The following is a 16,443-nucleotide window of genomic DNA, read 5'->3' as shown; positions in this document are numbered from 1 at the left end:
CGTACCCGCGTTGTGATTGAGCAGACCTTTGGCCTGTTGAAGGCGTGGTTCCGCTGCCTAAGCAGGTCTGGTGGAGCACTCCTTTATAGGCCTGAGAAGGTGGCAAAGATCACCATGGCCTGTGTCATGCTGCACAACATGTGCATCCGGAGAAATGTACCACTGCCACCTGACATTGACATGCATGCACCGGGTGAGGATGATGAGGATGTAGATGGAGGAGAAGCAGCACCCCTGTCAGTATGTGATGCACAAGATGGCTGTGCAGTATGCCAATCACTGATTGGCGAATACTTCTGACCCACAGGGACGTCGATATACATGTGTCAGTTACACATTGTACACTGGGTCCATGTGGACATGCACACAGGGATTGTAGGGAGTTGGGCACTATGCACTGTCATGAATTAAATGGATACACACGAAATGAACAATGTCCAGGCATTGAATGATTTTTCACACAACGGGTGTATTAATATAAACTACAAAAATGTGCTACCCCCACAACACCAAAACTCCCAAAACCCCCCAATGAACTGCCCATACCCCCAATGAACTCTGCATACCCCCAATGAACTTCCTATACCCCAATAAACTCCCAAAACCCCCAATGAAATCTCAAAACCCCCCAATGAAATCCCCCTAATACACCCATACACCACCAACACCATCTGACCCACTCCCATTATTGTCCCACACTATTTTCTTAATTTCTTGTTGTTCGGGGGGCAGCATTTCTGAGTACCTCGCACTCCGTCTTATTGGACGCACAGGGCTGGAGGGTGCCGAGGAAGTGGGCGCAGAGAATGCGAGTGTGGAGGATAGGGGTGTGGCAGCTGGGATTGAAGCCGTGGTGATTTGCACAGCTGGTGCGGGTGGTGGCTGCTGCATGTTTAGCAGGATAGAGGTGAGGACCTGCGTGACTGCCCCCAGACTGTCTTGCATCATCAATGCAGAGGCATTGACGGCGACTGTGTCCGCCGCTATGGCCTGCGCAATTTCACACCTCATACCCTCCCCATCTGCAACATATTGTCGGAGAAGGTCCAACATTGAGTCCTGTCTAGGCTCCACCCTTGCTAGCCGTGCCTCAAGGTTGGTGGTGGGAGCAGCAGTGGTTGAGGGTACTGCCACCGGGCCTGCATTGGCAGGGCTGTCCTTTGGGAGGGTGCTGAGGTCTGAATCATGTAGCAAAGGATCCGCACTGCTGCTGGTGAGTGAGGGCTGAGTGTGGGGTTGAGGGGTGGACACGGGACTTGGGGAGTGTGGACATGACACATGGGTTAGTCCATCCTCATCCACATACTCCTCCACTGCAGTTTCTATCTCGCTCAGTGGGGCAGTGCTGCTGCCTCGCCCACTGAACTTCTTGCTGCCGACATTGTGCCACTGGCCTCGCCTTCCACTGGTATTGCCAGCTCGGTGGTCCCGGTGTCAGGCGTTGATGTGTGGCCCTCATGTGCAGCCATGGCACTCGCTCTGGGCTTCGTTGTGGCCTGCGACGCTGCCCCAGAGGTGGTCTTGCCTGTGGGAGTGGTCTTGTGCCGGGACATGGATGCCCTTGTGGCTGTTTCCGCACTGGCATCCTCTCCATTGGTGCCTGGTGGGGTAGAAGAGATGCAGGGCATCAGTGATGGTGTAACATGCAAGATGCATTATATGGTGCTGTGGAGAATTTCATTATTCATGCATTCATATCTTACAGGTATGTCACACAGGGTAGTATGAAGGGGCCATGTTGGCATGTGCCGTGACGTCTCAGTGAAGGGATGATGCATGGCAGGTAGCATGCTGTTGTATTGGGCTTTGTGTGATGCATTACATGGGCACAGTCTGTGTGTGTTGGCTGTGTGTTGGTAATGGGATTGGCACTCAGCATGCATTTCAGTGTGACAGGGCTTGGGCCTCATTCTGGACAAGGATATGTTGATGTGTGTGTTGGGAAATGCGTTGCCTTGCCTAGACTCTCTTCCACATCACTTGTGCTACGTCATGGTTTCCCCTACAGGGATCTGCAGGGTCACTCACCTCCATCTGCAGATGTTGCGGCACCTGTCTCCATCTCCCCAAATCCCTCAATGGGCTCCATCTTTATGAAGCTACTGCAAGTCTCCTCCCAGCGTGAAAGTGGGTGAGTGGGGACCCCCGCCTGTGGCCATGTCCTCCCTCCTATTTCTGGCCAGGATGTTCTGTACCCTGAGGCGGAGGTCATCCCACCTTTTTTTACAGTCCTTGACTGTCCGTGGGGTGGTGCCGACTGCCGAGACCTTGCGGGCTACCTCCTCCCAGATCTCCTTTCTGCTTTGCTGCACATCCCTTTTCAGGTTTTGCTGGTTGATCTCCTCAGCATGGGCAGCTAGGGTGTCCATCAGCATGGTCAATTCTTCGTCTGAAAAACGCATTTTGCGCAGACAGGGCTTGATTTCCTGGTAGCCTTTGACATGTTGAAGGTATTGGCACTGGTTTCTCCTGAACACAACGGGTGGTTTGGGAGGATTGCAATGGATTGTGTTTTTAAAGATAGGCGTCGGCGCATTTCCCATTCCGACGCAATGACGTTACTTCCGAGTCCGGTCTTACGAGCCCAGTATTAGCATGATGTTATTTCCGGGTCGGTATTAAGGGGTGCCTCCTAGGTGGAGGCGGTATCGGCGGGTCCCGTGATGGTGCTATCGGGGGGTTGGAGTGCCTTTAGCGGCATGCCGGTATGGCCATTACCGGCATGGGGGTTCGCGCGTGCTCGCGCACTCGTAATCACCCGCTATTAGCGGCGTCATACGAGCACCGACCCGCTAGTTCCTCCATGCCGGTAATGAGCCCGATTTTACTGCGCTTCTCGTAATGAGGCCAAGTCATTATCATATCGCCATACTGTTTTCACTTATGAAAAAATATTAGCTAAAATACCTCTTGAATATTTAAAAATAAATGTAGTGCCCAATCATTAAACCTCTCCTTTAAAAGTGATAGGGGATTGATGTGCATGGTTATGCTTACATCCCAATAGCTAGTGAAATTTCAAAGTTGCACCAGCCCTTTGTGCAAGTTTGGACTTGCTATAGGGAGCATGCTCTTTCTACGACCCATTTTCCCCCACTCTTAGACCTAAATAACCAAAATAATCGACCTGGTTAAAAATGTCTCCATTGTACTTCATTAATATCGTTATTGTTTTGTTAGAGTGGCGAGCCATTGCAACAGTTTAGGACATGTTAACTGTTTATAAAGCCACATCATTGGCATACATTAATGTACCAATCATATTTTTAATTTTGAGGCATCAAAGCACAAATCATGAATACAATTTGCTAGATCATTAATGTACAATACAAATAGCATTGGGGTGAGGACACAGCCCTGTCTCACACCCTATATCATTTTATAATCAAAATGACACTTTCCTCTCCTATCAGGCTATGGGCCTCATTACACGGATGGCGGTAGGGATTTACCGGTACCGGTAAAATACCGGTACCGGTAAATCCCTACCGCCTTACTACGAGGTCCCTTTGCGGGTTGGGGGATTTAATGCCTGCTTTTTGCAGGCGTTAAAATCCAACCCGCTAAGGGACCTCGGAGCTAATTACGGCACTGCAAAATTGCGATGCCGTAATTAGTGCCTTCCCCATTCCCATAGAACCCTATGGGGCTGAAATGGGAATGGGGAAGGGCAATGGCGGAAAGGGGATTTACCGCCCCTCCAGCCTTGGAATGGGGCGGTACATCCCCTTTCCGCCAAGGCGGTGCCGGTATATAGCGCCATGGCTCACCGCCTACCGGTTAATGAGGCCCTATATCTCACTTGGGCTATATTGTTACTGTATAGGAGTTGAACTATATCTACCAATGGCTACAGGATGGCTTTATCTTTTAGAATTTGTTTTTCTGTCTACATAATCAAATAACATCTGGATGTGGACAAAAACCACATAGAGAAACATCTTTCTTTGAATGGCAATTGTTAGTATTAAGGCAGATGTTAGGGAGAATTCTCCAGAATGGCTAATTTCCCTTACCTACTGGATTTCTAGTATTTTTTTTTAACCTGGTAAAAGTGTGAGTCTTTTTTCCCACTCTTACATGTGTTTTGCTGTGTGTGTTTAACCTTATTGTGCTCATAGTCTGTGGAGCCTCACCTACTCCACTGGCATCATCTTTTTACTGTTTGTTACACAGCACCTTCAGTGCAGTGACAAAGGGTTGTCTTTTAGATTTACCAACTCAGACTCCATTTTCTGGGACTGACTACTGTCTCCCAGAAAATGTAAAGTTGCCATTGACTTCATTAGTCTTTTAAATCCACAGACCCAATACAAACCATCTTACATGGAGTACTGGAAAGGGTTAATACTTATCCGTTTTGTCTGTTTGTCTTGGAGCCTTGTTTCGCTCCCTTTTCATCAAAACTTGGCTGGTGGCAGTGGTAACTACCCTATTTTTCCTACAGCGGTTTTCGTAAATAACCTTGGTATTGTTTTAGGCTATCTTGGTAGCCTCAAACTTAAACCCGCTAGACCATATAAGTTTTTATACGGTTCCGGCTGGGTTTATTTGCTATTTTCTTTTTGAAAATGTCTTTCTCGTGTTTTTCTCTGTGTGCCAAACCAGGTTTGGTTCCTTTGTTCATTGTCTTTTCGCGGGCTTCTTCACAGAAGCACTCCTTAGGCGCCTGAAAGTCTGGGTAGGCAAGATATGTGGGAGTAGTTTTAGGACCCCTGCCATGGGTTCCCTTGGTAACCCGAGCCACACTCCTGTTTGATTGGCTGGTGACTATCTTGCCAGGTCAGCCACCCTGATGTGTGATTGACAGCCAGGCTGTGTGAATGGGGGAAAATGCATAAAAAGCAGGTCTCTGGGTCTGGAAAGGCAGAGTCGCCACTGGAATGAAAGAATCGATGAGGAGCTGACGGAACAGGACCCCTACCACGACTGAACCACCCGGTGAAGCCCTGCTGCAGGTCCGAATCTTCAAACTCCAGCGACAGAGAAGATCCTCCAGGAATCTTCTTCCCCTGAGCTGGTGGGACCAACCAGTTCGGCCAAACTACAAGCCAGGACTCCCTCCTCTGGTTTAATTCGCTGTACTGAGCTACATTGGGCCAGATAGCCATGAAGGTCGGACCTTGCTTGGGTTTTAAGGAGAGCATCTTTTATTTGTTGCTTTGCTCTGCTGCTGGTTTCTTCCATGGGCAGTGCAGGACCCTCCAGTCTTCCTACTTCATGTCAGTCCGACAGTCGCTTCAGGAACCGTGAGCCTGCAGGAACTGCCAGGAACATCTGCTTCAGCTACAGCTTCTTCTCCATTTAAAGGTACTGTGCAAATCCGGTTGTTTGTTTCGTTCGGCCGCAGTGAAAGTGTGTGAAATCTTTCTCCAATCCAATCTGCTCTTTAAACTAACTTTTCTGCTGACCAACTACGTCCGGAACTCTTGGCAAAGACTAAACAGCGAACTACCCTGAACTGTGTGATCTTGAGCAAAAGACTTTTGTCCTATTGATTTTGGCCCTAAGCCTTTTTGATTTATTTCCATCACTGTAGTTCCTCTTTCTAGATTGCCTTGCTTACTTACCTGTTGATCCTGCTCAATTTCTGCCTAACTTTGTATTTCCCTCACTTTTAAATTACTAGAGTGCCATTTTGCTCCCACTTCATTTTGTGAGCTTAACTTGTCTGGAAACTATTGGGAGTGGTGTGGTGTATTAAGCGTGTGATTTTTGAACTGCTTTACTTTAGTGAAATGTTATACATCTGATGTGTAAATATATGTGTATTCTTTTACTCAGAAACCTTGAGTCAGTGTTTGTTTGAATCATAGTAATTGCTGTCCTTTGTGTAACTATTGATACTGCTTACTTGATCTTAAGATAAGTCTTGCTGCTCAGCCATCGCTACCACTTTACTGTGTAGTACAGGCTTGTACCAAAGGTGAATTTGTACTGTCACTTGTGTGTGGTGTTCCCAAAGGGTACTGCATATAATTCTGCCCAACAGCAGATAGCAAGAAAAAGTGTTCAATTGTACCTTCATTTAGACTTAAAACCCCCATGTAAATGTGTTATTGGGCAATATTCATATTTCCAATCTTCAAGCATTCATTGTGACTAGCGGTTCCTGGCTTAACATACGCCATTCTAGCACATCTTAAAGTATAATATTGGTTGGTAATTCATAGGGTCACTTCTGCTGCCCCTTGTTAAATATTGGAATTACCACTGATCACTTCCAGGAAGGAAGGCGTAGGTCCCTGTGAGTTGTTAAAGGTCACTACTGATCGCTTCTCGGAAGGGGGCTTAGGTCCCTGTGACTTATTAATGGTCATTGAAAAGGCTAAACATATAAGTAACTGCATTCTTTTGAATTTGGAAGGCATACTTGTATCAGATGTAATGAGAGCTATGTGTGGTATAATAACAGTATCTAGATTCCATCGATTACACGGGCCTCTATGATGTGTCTTTGTAGATGCTTAATTGTCAATCTTGTTCCATTGCAGAGTCCCGGTGATGGCATGAGATTTCGTAGTAGCATCATTACAGCACCTACTTTCAGTTTTAGCTTGTGAAGAGGCATTCATCCTACAGTGTCTCGCTCTTTAGACACTGGAACATTGAGCTGGTAATTAATTGTTCATTGCCACTGGAACCGCTGCACCCTGTGTGAAGAGAAGTGGAGGGGGAAAGAAGTAGCTTGAAATTATTCCAAATGTTTGCGATAGTGGACTGTGAAGGTGACCATGTAGAATTGTGCACATTCTGTTAAAATGATAGCTGTTTTTGAATTAGAAGGACACACAGAGGTTCACTTTGCCAATGGGACTGCAGAGGGCAACCTAACACTGATAAATTGCATCAGCTGAGCACGGAAACATACGTAAACATTTTATATATATAGATATTGGGTGATAATTTCCTGGGTGGTGCCTAGCACATTTTGTAAAGGTAGGGACTATTTCGGCTGCATACCAGGAAGAGGGTCAAGTGTGTGTGACATTAATGGCATTCAAAAAAATAAAGTTAAAAAAGTACCTGATTTCATATTTATTCTGAAGAATCAATAGGCATTAGTCAGGGCCTGGCACCTTTCCTGCGTTCTGGACTAATAAAGCACAGGATACATCGACTTCTGTAAAAATAAGTGAACCCTGTGTTACACTGGTTACAATTCAGAGAGGATATCACCAACATTATGGAGTAATGGTGGTTGTTTTTCCAAAATGATCAGCCTGTGATTACCACTAGATGGCAAACTATATGCACAGCATGTGATTCTAAGCAGATTAACAAGCATCAGAACACATGCATTACTCACCCTAATAGCATTTCTGATGATTGTATCTGCTTAGTTTCACATGCTCCCACCCTTCCTCCCCTCATGGAGTAGAAGGAACATCAGCATCTTACACCTTCTCTCTTATGTACTCCCTCACGCTGACTGTAAGGCTCCCTCACGGCAGAAAAAACACAATCGTAGGGACCTCAAAGTGTGAAGGATTTTGGGTACACTACATGTCATGTTAGGGATAGTAATACAATCATGCCCATGTTGACTTCCCCTTTGCATATTAGAAAGAAAGATGCAATACTTTGCGATTGCCACTAGATATCAGACTATATCCATCTGGCCCTATGAAAGTAGAGTTGAAAAAGTCTGTTGATCTTTTTTAATTGCTGCAGAAATCAGTGTGCACAATATTAGTGTAAAAGCTCCTTCTTTTTTCCATTTTAAAATCTGTTCACATTCTGACTTCAGTTGCGCAGAGGAAGTTACATTCATATTATTTTTGCCAGCCTTTCACCCATTCCCTTATGGTCCTTTTGCTAGTTTACATTCACTGTCATGCTGTCATGATGCCCGCTCCCGGGGAGCCGGTTCAAGCCCTGCGTCCCTGAAAGCGGACATCCAGTCCCCAAGGAAGGACCCAGCAACCCCATATAGGGGCCCTTTGGACAGTGTCCTGGCGCCTATGGCGCCAGGCTCAGAAAAGACATCAGTCCTGGCACCATAGGCGCCAAGCTCATTATGGGAGTGCTTGGGTGCACTTACCTGATGCAGACCATGCTGCAGGATCCCGGCCTCCTTGAGGCCTGAAAGGAACTACTTTACCTGTGGGACTATTTTACCATCCGGGCGTGGTCGGGGGAGGATACATACCTGATTGGAGGAAGGATACATACCTGGAACTAATTCCAAGGCTATTTAAACCCCACCCGAACAGCCACACGTGCTTCGCGTTGTTCTGCATCTAGCAGCTGGACGCTCACCGTGTCTGCTCCTGCATCCTGACTTCTGCCACACCTGCCAGCATCCTGGATCACCTGCAAAGGAAGAGAAGAAGAGAACAGAAGAAGGAAAAGTCCTTACATGCTAAATCCGCATCCCGGAGACATCTTGCCGACAATCCTGAAAAGGAAAACTTTTATTTAAAAGCTCATCGCGTCGATCGCTTCAGCGCTGCATTCCTCTCACCTTTACAGGGCGCCTCCATGTTCAGCAGCGATCATCCGGATTTGCAGTCACACCCCAGCGCCTAGAGAGAAAAAGACCAGAACAAAAGGTGAGAGAGAGAAGGGAATAAGGAAAGCTAAATCTCCATGTTAAGACTTACCTGTTGATTCATTCCCTCTTCATTTCGGGTCCGCGCCGCTTCCTGGCATTTCCGGACCCCGGCCCCTAAGGGGAAAAAGAGACATCAGGGTTAAGGAGCGAATGAAAAGACATTACCAAAAAACGCTCATTAAAGACTTACCTGATTTCTACAAGGATTTCACCTCTCATCTCGGGTCGGTGCCTGTTCCCCGGCATTCCGTACCCCGGCCCCTATGGGGAAAAAGACACTAGCATTAGTACATTAATGCATGGACACAAGGGGAACCTCTTATCAAAAAACTTACCTGGAAGCCAAGCAAGTTTGGTTCTCACCAATGCGAAAATCCAGTGAAGTAACTGGATACCAACGCGCCCCTGCATCAGAAGCAGGATGGAGAGCTCGTCCTTCCAGACCCTAAGGTGAGATGCTACGAGGAATCACAGAAGGGTTTGGAGGAGGGTGAGAGGGGAAAGTGGGAGGCCGATTGCATTACCCCGCAGTCAGTTAATCCCCTATTTTCGCCTACAGAAGGATACTTCTGCGAGCCAGACAAGCCAGATTTGGGTGCCCGGTCCAGTCCGTCTTCTGAACCCTGCGCATCACCTTAGAAGAAGTCACAGCAGCGCCAACCAGGCCAGCGCCTCCGTGGGAGTCAGGTGAGCGTAACAGAACGCGAAGACTTCCCACAAATTCCCACCCAGGCGCTATGGAAAGTTCTGAGACTGATCAGTTGGCCCAATTACTGGGGGAATTATGGGCCGAAGTACATGCCGCTCGTCAAGAGACTAATGCCCTCAGGAGGGAATTAATAATATCAAAGGAAAGAACTGATGACCTGGCCAGACAGCTTTTGCAAGGTCAAGCTGGGCAAACTCCTCTACCCGGTTCCGGAGGGAACCCTGCTCCTGTGGTTTCTAGTAACCCTGTGCAGATTAATCTACCTGGAAACATGCCGCTGGCCCCACCCGAACGCTTAACTGCAGACCCCAAACGATTCACCATATTCATGAATCAGTGTCGTTTGCACTTCCTATGCAGACCTGGGGTCTTCCCTAATGATCAGACCAAGGTAGCCTTTGTATTGTCATATCTCAGCGGCTGCGCTGCCGATTGGTCAGTTCCACTGGTTACTCAAGATGACCCGATTCTCCGTGATTTTCAAAGGTTTCAAGCAAGCATGGAAAGGTTATTTGCCCAACACTCTCAGGGGCAGGCTCTGGATGACGAACTTCTATCCCTGCGACAGGGCAATCAGGACCTCCTCACAGATCGTACGATTGCCAAATCGATCTGGTGCCCGGTGCACAACCCCCTTGTAGCAGGATTTATGCCCTTACCGAACCTGAGAATCTGCATTTGAGACAATATTTGGATCAATACCTAGCTAATGGTTTTATTCGCCCGTCAAAGTCCCCGGCATCCTCGGCTTTGTTCTTCGTGCTCAAAGTCCCCGGCATCCTCGGCTTTGTTCTTCGTGCCCAAAAAAGAAGGCGACCTTAGAACTTGTATCGATTACTGCGCATTGAACCAGATAACGGTTAAAAACCGTTATCCTCTGCCTCTGATCCCTGAACTCCTTGACCAGGTGAAGGACGCTTGCATATACACCAAGTTAGATCTCCGGGGGGCTTATCATCTGGTACGAGTTAAAGAAGGTGACGAATGGAAAACTGCCTTCCGTACTAAATACGGATTATTCGAGTAGCAGGTGATGCCTTTCGGATGGTGTAGCGCACGGCTGCCTTCCAATACTTCATGAATGATGTCCTTCGGGAACTCATCGATGTTTGTGTTGTTGTATATATCGATGACATTCTGGTGTACTCCTCTTCGGAATCTGATCACAGAAAACACATCAGGGCAGTACTTGAAAAACTGCGCCAACACAAACTATTTGCTAAATTGGAGAAATGTGTTTTCCATACCACAGAAGTCGAGTTTCTAGGTTTCATCCTGACACCCAAAGGAGTCTGAATGGACTCAAGAAAAGTGGATGCCATCCTCAAATGGCCATCACCTAGCTCTGTAAAAGGGGTTCAAAGCATGCTCGGCTTTGCCAATTTCTATCGCAGGTTTATCCCGGAATTTTCACGCGTGGTACAACCCATTACTGCACTCTTGAGGAAAAATAAACGTTTTGAATGGTCTGAAGAAGCCGAGCAGGCCTTTCAGGATTTAAAAGCTAAGTTTACCTCCGCACCTATATTGAAACACCCGCGTCCAGATCTCCCTTATGTCGTCGAGACTGACGCATCCAGCCTAGCCATGGGAGCTGTCCTGTCCCAAAGAGATCCCGAAACCAACCAACTGCATCCCGTAGCATTTTGGTCCAGAAAATTCTCAGCACCTGAGGTTAATTATGCAATCACGGACACAGAACTGTTAGCCATTAAGTTCGCTTTTAAAGCCTGGCGGCATTATCTGCTTGGCGCTCGACATACCATCACAGTGATCACTGATCACCGGAATTTACAGTATTTGAAAACTGCCAAGGCTCAGTCATCACGGCAGCTCCGATGGGCTTTGTTTTTCGCTGAATTTGATTTCGTGATTACCTATCGACCTGGCTGCAAGAATGGCAAAGCAGACGCCTTATCCCGAATTGGAATGGGAGAATCTGATACAAACTCAGAACCAGTACCAATAATTCCCGAACAGAGGATTCTAGGCATGACTTCGTTACAGACGCTTGAAGACATTCAAGCCAGAGTGAAACAACTCCTGGAACCTACAACCTTACAGGAATGGATACAAAAGGGATCAGACTTTACCATAGATAATGGTTTACCTTATTTCCAAGGACGCTTATTCCTGCCACATAAGGAATTACACGAACTAGTTATTTCCGGTTATCATGATACATTAATAGAGGGACACCCCGGTATTGCCAAGACAGAGGAAAAGGTGAAACGACAATTTTGGTGGCCCTCTTGGCGAAAAGATGTTAAATCCTTTGTGATGTCCTGTGGTGTTTGCGCCCAAAATAAAAGTCAAAAGAAAAGACCAGCCGGTCTCCTTCAACCTCTAGACATACCGCCAGCACCCTGGCACACCCTATCAATGGATTTTATTACGGACCTGCCTCCTTGTTCGGGGTACAATACTATTCTGGTAATTGTGGATTTGTTTTCCAAAATGGCCCACTTTATTCCTTTGAAAGGTTTACCTTCAGCTTCTGTCCTAGCCAAAGAATTCCTCGAAAATATTGTTCGGCTACATGGATTCCCATCTATACTAATCTCTGACCGGGGAAGCCAATTCATTTCCCACTTCTGGCGCAAATGTTGTCAAATGGCGCAGATCGACGTAAGATTATCGACCAGTCACCACCCTCAGAATGATGGTCAGACCGAGAGGACAAATCAGACCCTTGAGCAGTACATACGGTGTATATTACAGCAATCTGAAAGCAACTGGAAAGACATTCTTTGGATAGCCGAATACGCATATAATAATTCGGTACACTCTGGAACTGGCCACAGTCCTTTTTATACTTTGTTTGGGCATCACCCTCGAACCTCAAACCTTGACTCACCTCAGAACCTCGGAATGCCTGCAGTAGAACATCTGCATTCTACAATTACCTAAGCCTTCAAAGAGGCAACTACGTATTTACAACAAGCCAAGAGAAAATACAAGGAGAATGCTGATCTACATCGGAGTGAAGCACCTCCGTATCAGATTGGGGATGAAGTGTGGTTAGCTACCAGACATTTACCACTCAAAGGGCCTCGAACTTTTAACCCAAAATATCTGGGACCTTATTCTATTACGGCAATAATTAACCCAGTGGCTGTTAAACTTGATTTACCAGCTAGTATGCGAATTCACCCTGTTTTTCATGTGTCACTTCTGAAACCAGTGGTACCCGGAACCCGACTACTCAAACCTCCAGAACCTATTTTAATAGATGGGGAGCCCGAATTCGAAGTGAAGAACATTTTAGACTCAAAAATGTTTAGGTCAAAACTGTTCTACCTAATTGATTGGAAGGGGTACGGACCTCAGGAGAGGTCGTGGGAACCCAGCGACCATGTGCATGCACCTCGATTAGTCAGGAAATTCCACTGACTTTTCCCAGACAAACCAAAACCCCCGGAGGGAAGAACCTTGGGAGGGGCCTTGGGGGGGAGTGCTGTCATGATGCCCGCTCCCGGGGAGCCGGTTCAAGCCCTGCGTCCCTGAAAGCGGACATCCAGTCTCCAAGGAAGGACCCACCAACCCCATATAGGGGCCCTTTGGACAGTGTCCTGGCGCCTATGGCGCCAGGCTCATAAAAGACATCAGTCCTGGCGCCATAGGCGCCAGGCTCATTATGGGAGTGCTTGGGTGCACTTACCGGATGCAGACCATGCTGCAGGATCCCGGCCTCCTTGAGGCCTGAAAGGAACTACTTTACCTGTGGGACTAATTTACCATCCGGGCGTGGTCGGGGAAGGATACATACCTGATTGGAGGAAGGATACATACCTGGAACTTCTTCCAAGGCTATTTAAACCCCACCCGAACAGCCACACGTGCTTCGCGTTGTTCTGCATCTAGCAGCTGGACACTCACCGTGTCTGCTCCTGCATTCTGACTTCTGCCACGCCTGCCAGCATCCTGGATCACCTGCAAAGGAGGAGAAGAAGAGAACAGAAGAAGGAAAAGTCCTTAGCTGCTAAATCTGCATCCCGGAGACATCTCGCCGACAATCCTGAAAAGGAAAACTTTTATTTAAAAGCTCATCACGTCGATCGCTGCAGCGCCGCATTCCACTCACCTTTACAGGTGCCTCCATGTTCAGCCGTGATCATCCGGATTCGCATTCACGCCCCAGCGCCTAGGGAGAAAAAGACCAGAACAAAAGGTCAGAGAGAGAAGGGAATAAGGAAAGCTAAATCTCCATGTTAAGACTTACCTGTTGATTCATTCCCTCTTCATTTCGGGTCCGCACCGCTTCCTGGCATTTCTGGACCCCGGCACCTAAGGGGAAAAAGAGACATCAGCGTTAATGAGCGAATGAAAAGACATTACCAAAAAACGCTCATTAAAGACTTACCTGATTTCTACAAGGATTTCACCTCTCATCTCGGGTCGGTGCCTGTTCCCCGGCATTCTGTACCCCGGCCCCTATGGGGAAAAAGACACTAGCATTAGTACATTAATGCATGGACACAAGGGGAACCTCTTATCAAAAAACTTACCTGGAAGCCAAGCAAGTTTGGTTCTCACCAATCCGAAAATCCAGTGAAGTAACTGGATACCAACGCGCCCCTGCATCAGAAGCACGATGGAGAGCCCGTCCTTCCAGACCCTAAGGTGAGATGCTACGAGGAATCACAGAAGGGTTTCGAGGAGGGTGAGAGGGGAAAGTGGGAGGCCGATTGCATTACCCCGCAGACAGTTAATCCCCTATTTTCGCCTACAGAAGGATACTTCTGCGAGCCAGACAAGCCAGATTTGGGGGCCCGGTCCAGTCCGTCTTCTGAACCCTGCGCATCACCTTAGAAGAGGTCACAGCAGCGCGAACCAGGCCAGTGCCTCCGTGGGAGTCAGGTGAGCGTAACGCATACCAACTATTTGTATCAATACAATGATTTGCCAAATAGTCCATGGGAAACATAACAAGCAGCATTATCATCTCACATAATTATCTTTATGTCATTTCAATTTTAACTGACTACTAACATTTTCTAAGTCTACAACCATATTATTTAATCTATATATATAAAAGTTAACAAGTGTTTGCCGCAGGATTTGTGGGGAAGCATTGCTCCCTATACAATTCCACAATGTTTGACCAATCTGCACCAAATTGTGCATACTTACCTGTTAGGACTCTCCAGACATTACTGGTTACATGACATTTGGACACCCCACCTGATTCTGCGGATTCCAGCACAAGTCTACATTTGTTTGTGTGCTTGTGTGTTTGTGGCTTGGTGAAGCGTTGTTCCTTATACAATTCCACACGGTTTCACCAATCTGCACCAGATTTTTCATAGCTAACCATTAGGACCCTCTGGACATTACTGTCTACATGACATTTGGTACCCTCACCCCGTTCACTGGATTTCAGCACAAGTCAATATTTGTTTGCGGGTTTGTTGCTTGACAAAGCATTGTTCCTTATACAATTCCACACTGTCTCACCAATCTGCACCAAATATGTACATAGTTACCTGTTAAGACCCTTCGGACATTACTAGCAACATGACATTTGGACAGCCCACCCCTTTCCTGGATTTCAGCACTTTCGCACATGAGCCGGTTGCTTGAAATCGGTGAACATCAACGTGGTTGTACAAGGATCGGTCCTGACACAAGGAACAAAACTCGAGGTCCAGGCTCTAGGATGCACAGTTTTCAAGATATTTGGACTGCAATTCACCACAATGGACTGAACCACACCAGGGTGAAGTGACAGGTGGGGAGAGAGCACATACAGTCCGAGTATGCAGGAGCACACCAACTCTCACCTCCCCTCAACGTCTACTCTGGGGTTGCCAGCCAGCGACACATGCTCATTCTCAGTGCATTTTACTTCAGGGTGCAAAGCACATCAAGAGATAATCAAATCGGAACAGCGACCAACAGGATCAGTGTTATCCTGTCTGTCTACAGAAACTGTTTGGAGAATGGGTACTTCTTCTAATTATGTATATGTGGTAATTTGGAGCCTAAATCATTCTTGTTCCATTTGACCCTTCCACTAGTTTGTACTGACATTTTAATAGACTGTATCGCACCAGATGGAGTCTGAGTATCAACTTGCAGTGATAAATCTGAAACATTTGGGCAATGGTCCCTTTCAATTCTATTGATAACCCTAGAATCCTGGACAAAAGTCCAGGAAAGCAGGTCAACTAATACTACAACAATACGTGGTGATGACTGTCCTTTCCTGTATGCAACTTGAAGATAAGTCCTTAATGAACCTGTTCCCAAATAAATATCCCTAAGTTTGCGTCATAGTTTCCGCTTCAGCTATTTACATCAACTTAGGATCAAGTCTTCTAAGCAATGATTTTCAACTGTCTTTAAACTGGGCTGAATTAGCATTGTCGAGTAGGCAAATGGCTCTTTGAACCCAGCCCAAAGTACTTGTACATCCAACTGAGATTTATGGGATTCAGACTCTTCCACTAATAGATAAATCTGTGTTCTGGCGCCCTTCACATCAAGTAGTTGGTCGTGACACATTCCCAGGCCTTTATCTACCCTCTTATTAGGGTATTTCCCTTTCTGCCATAGAAAGGAAACCAGAGGTTGGACAATCTTCTTGATTGTATCACTTATTCTGGTAGGGTAGGGCAAGAACATGCTGTCTGGATTTTATTTATTTCATCTTTGCTTAAATGTTTCCTCACCAATGATGCAGGAAAGAAAACATAGAGTTCAGGCATCTCCATTCAGCTGACCTAAAGTGCTGAATTGTTGCCACAACAAACAATGGGACACCCTCATAATCTAGAATGGGATACTCCAGAGAAATGTCGGCTTACACTGCTTTAGTACAGCTCTTCTTCTTCTTGTAAGGGGAGTCTGAGTCTTCTGGGTCATCATGTGAAGACTCAGGAAGAGAAATTAGATGCAAGGTTTTAACATAGGTAGTCTCTTGACAGAAAAAAACACTTTAAAGTTCTGAGCTCTATCTAGGATAATGAGGTAGTGCAGTAGAAATAATGTCTGTCCATTGTTTTATGTGGTATTCAAACATCGTTCATGTAGTCTACTACATGCTACACGTTTCTTCAATGTGTGAATGCAAGATGGCTAACAATAGGAGAGGCCTATGGATCCTGTAGAGATAGAGTTTCGCTATGGAAGACCCAGACCATCAGAGGTCTCCAGAATGTATGCGCTGGACCTT

This window comes from Ambystoma mexicanum, chromosome 5p, assembly GCF_040938575.1.
Source record: "Ambystoma mexicanum isolate Mex_15411 chromosome 5p, UKY_AmexF1_1, whole genome shotgun sequence".
NCBI classification, from domain to species: domain Eukaryota; kingdom Metazoa; phylum Chordata; class Amphibia; order Caudata; family Ambystomatidae; genus Ambystoma; species Ambystoma mexicanum.
This window is presented reverse-complemented; position numbering follows the sequence as displayed.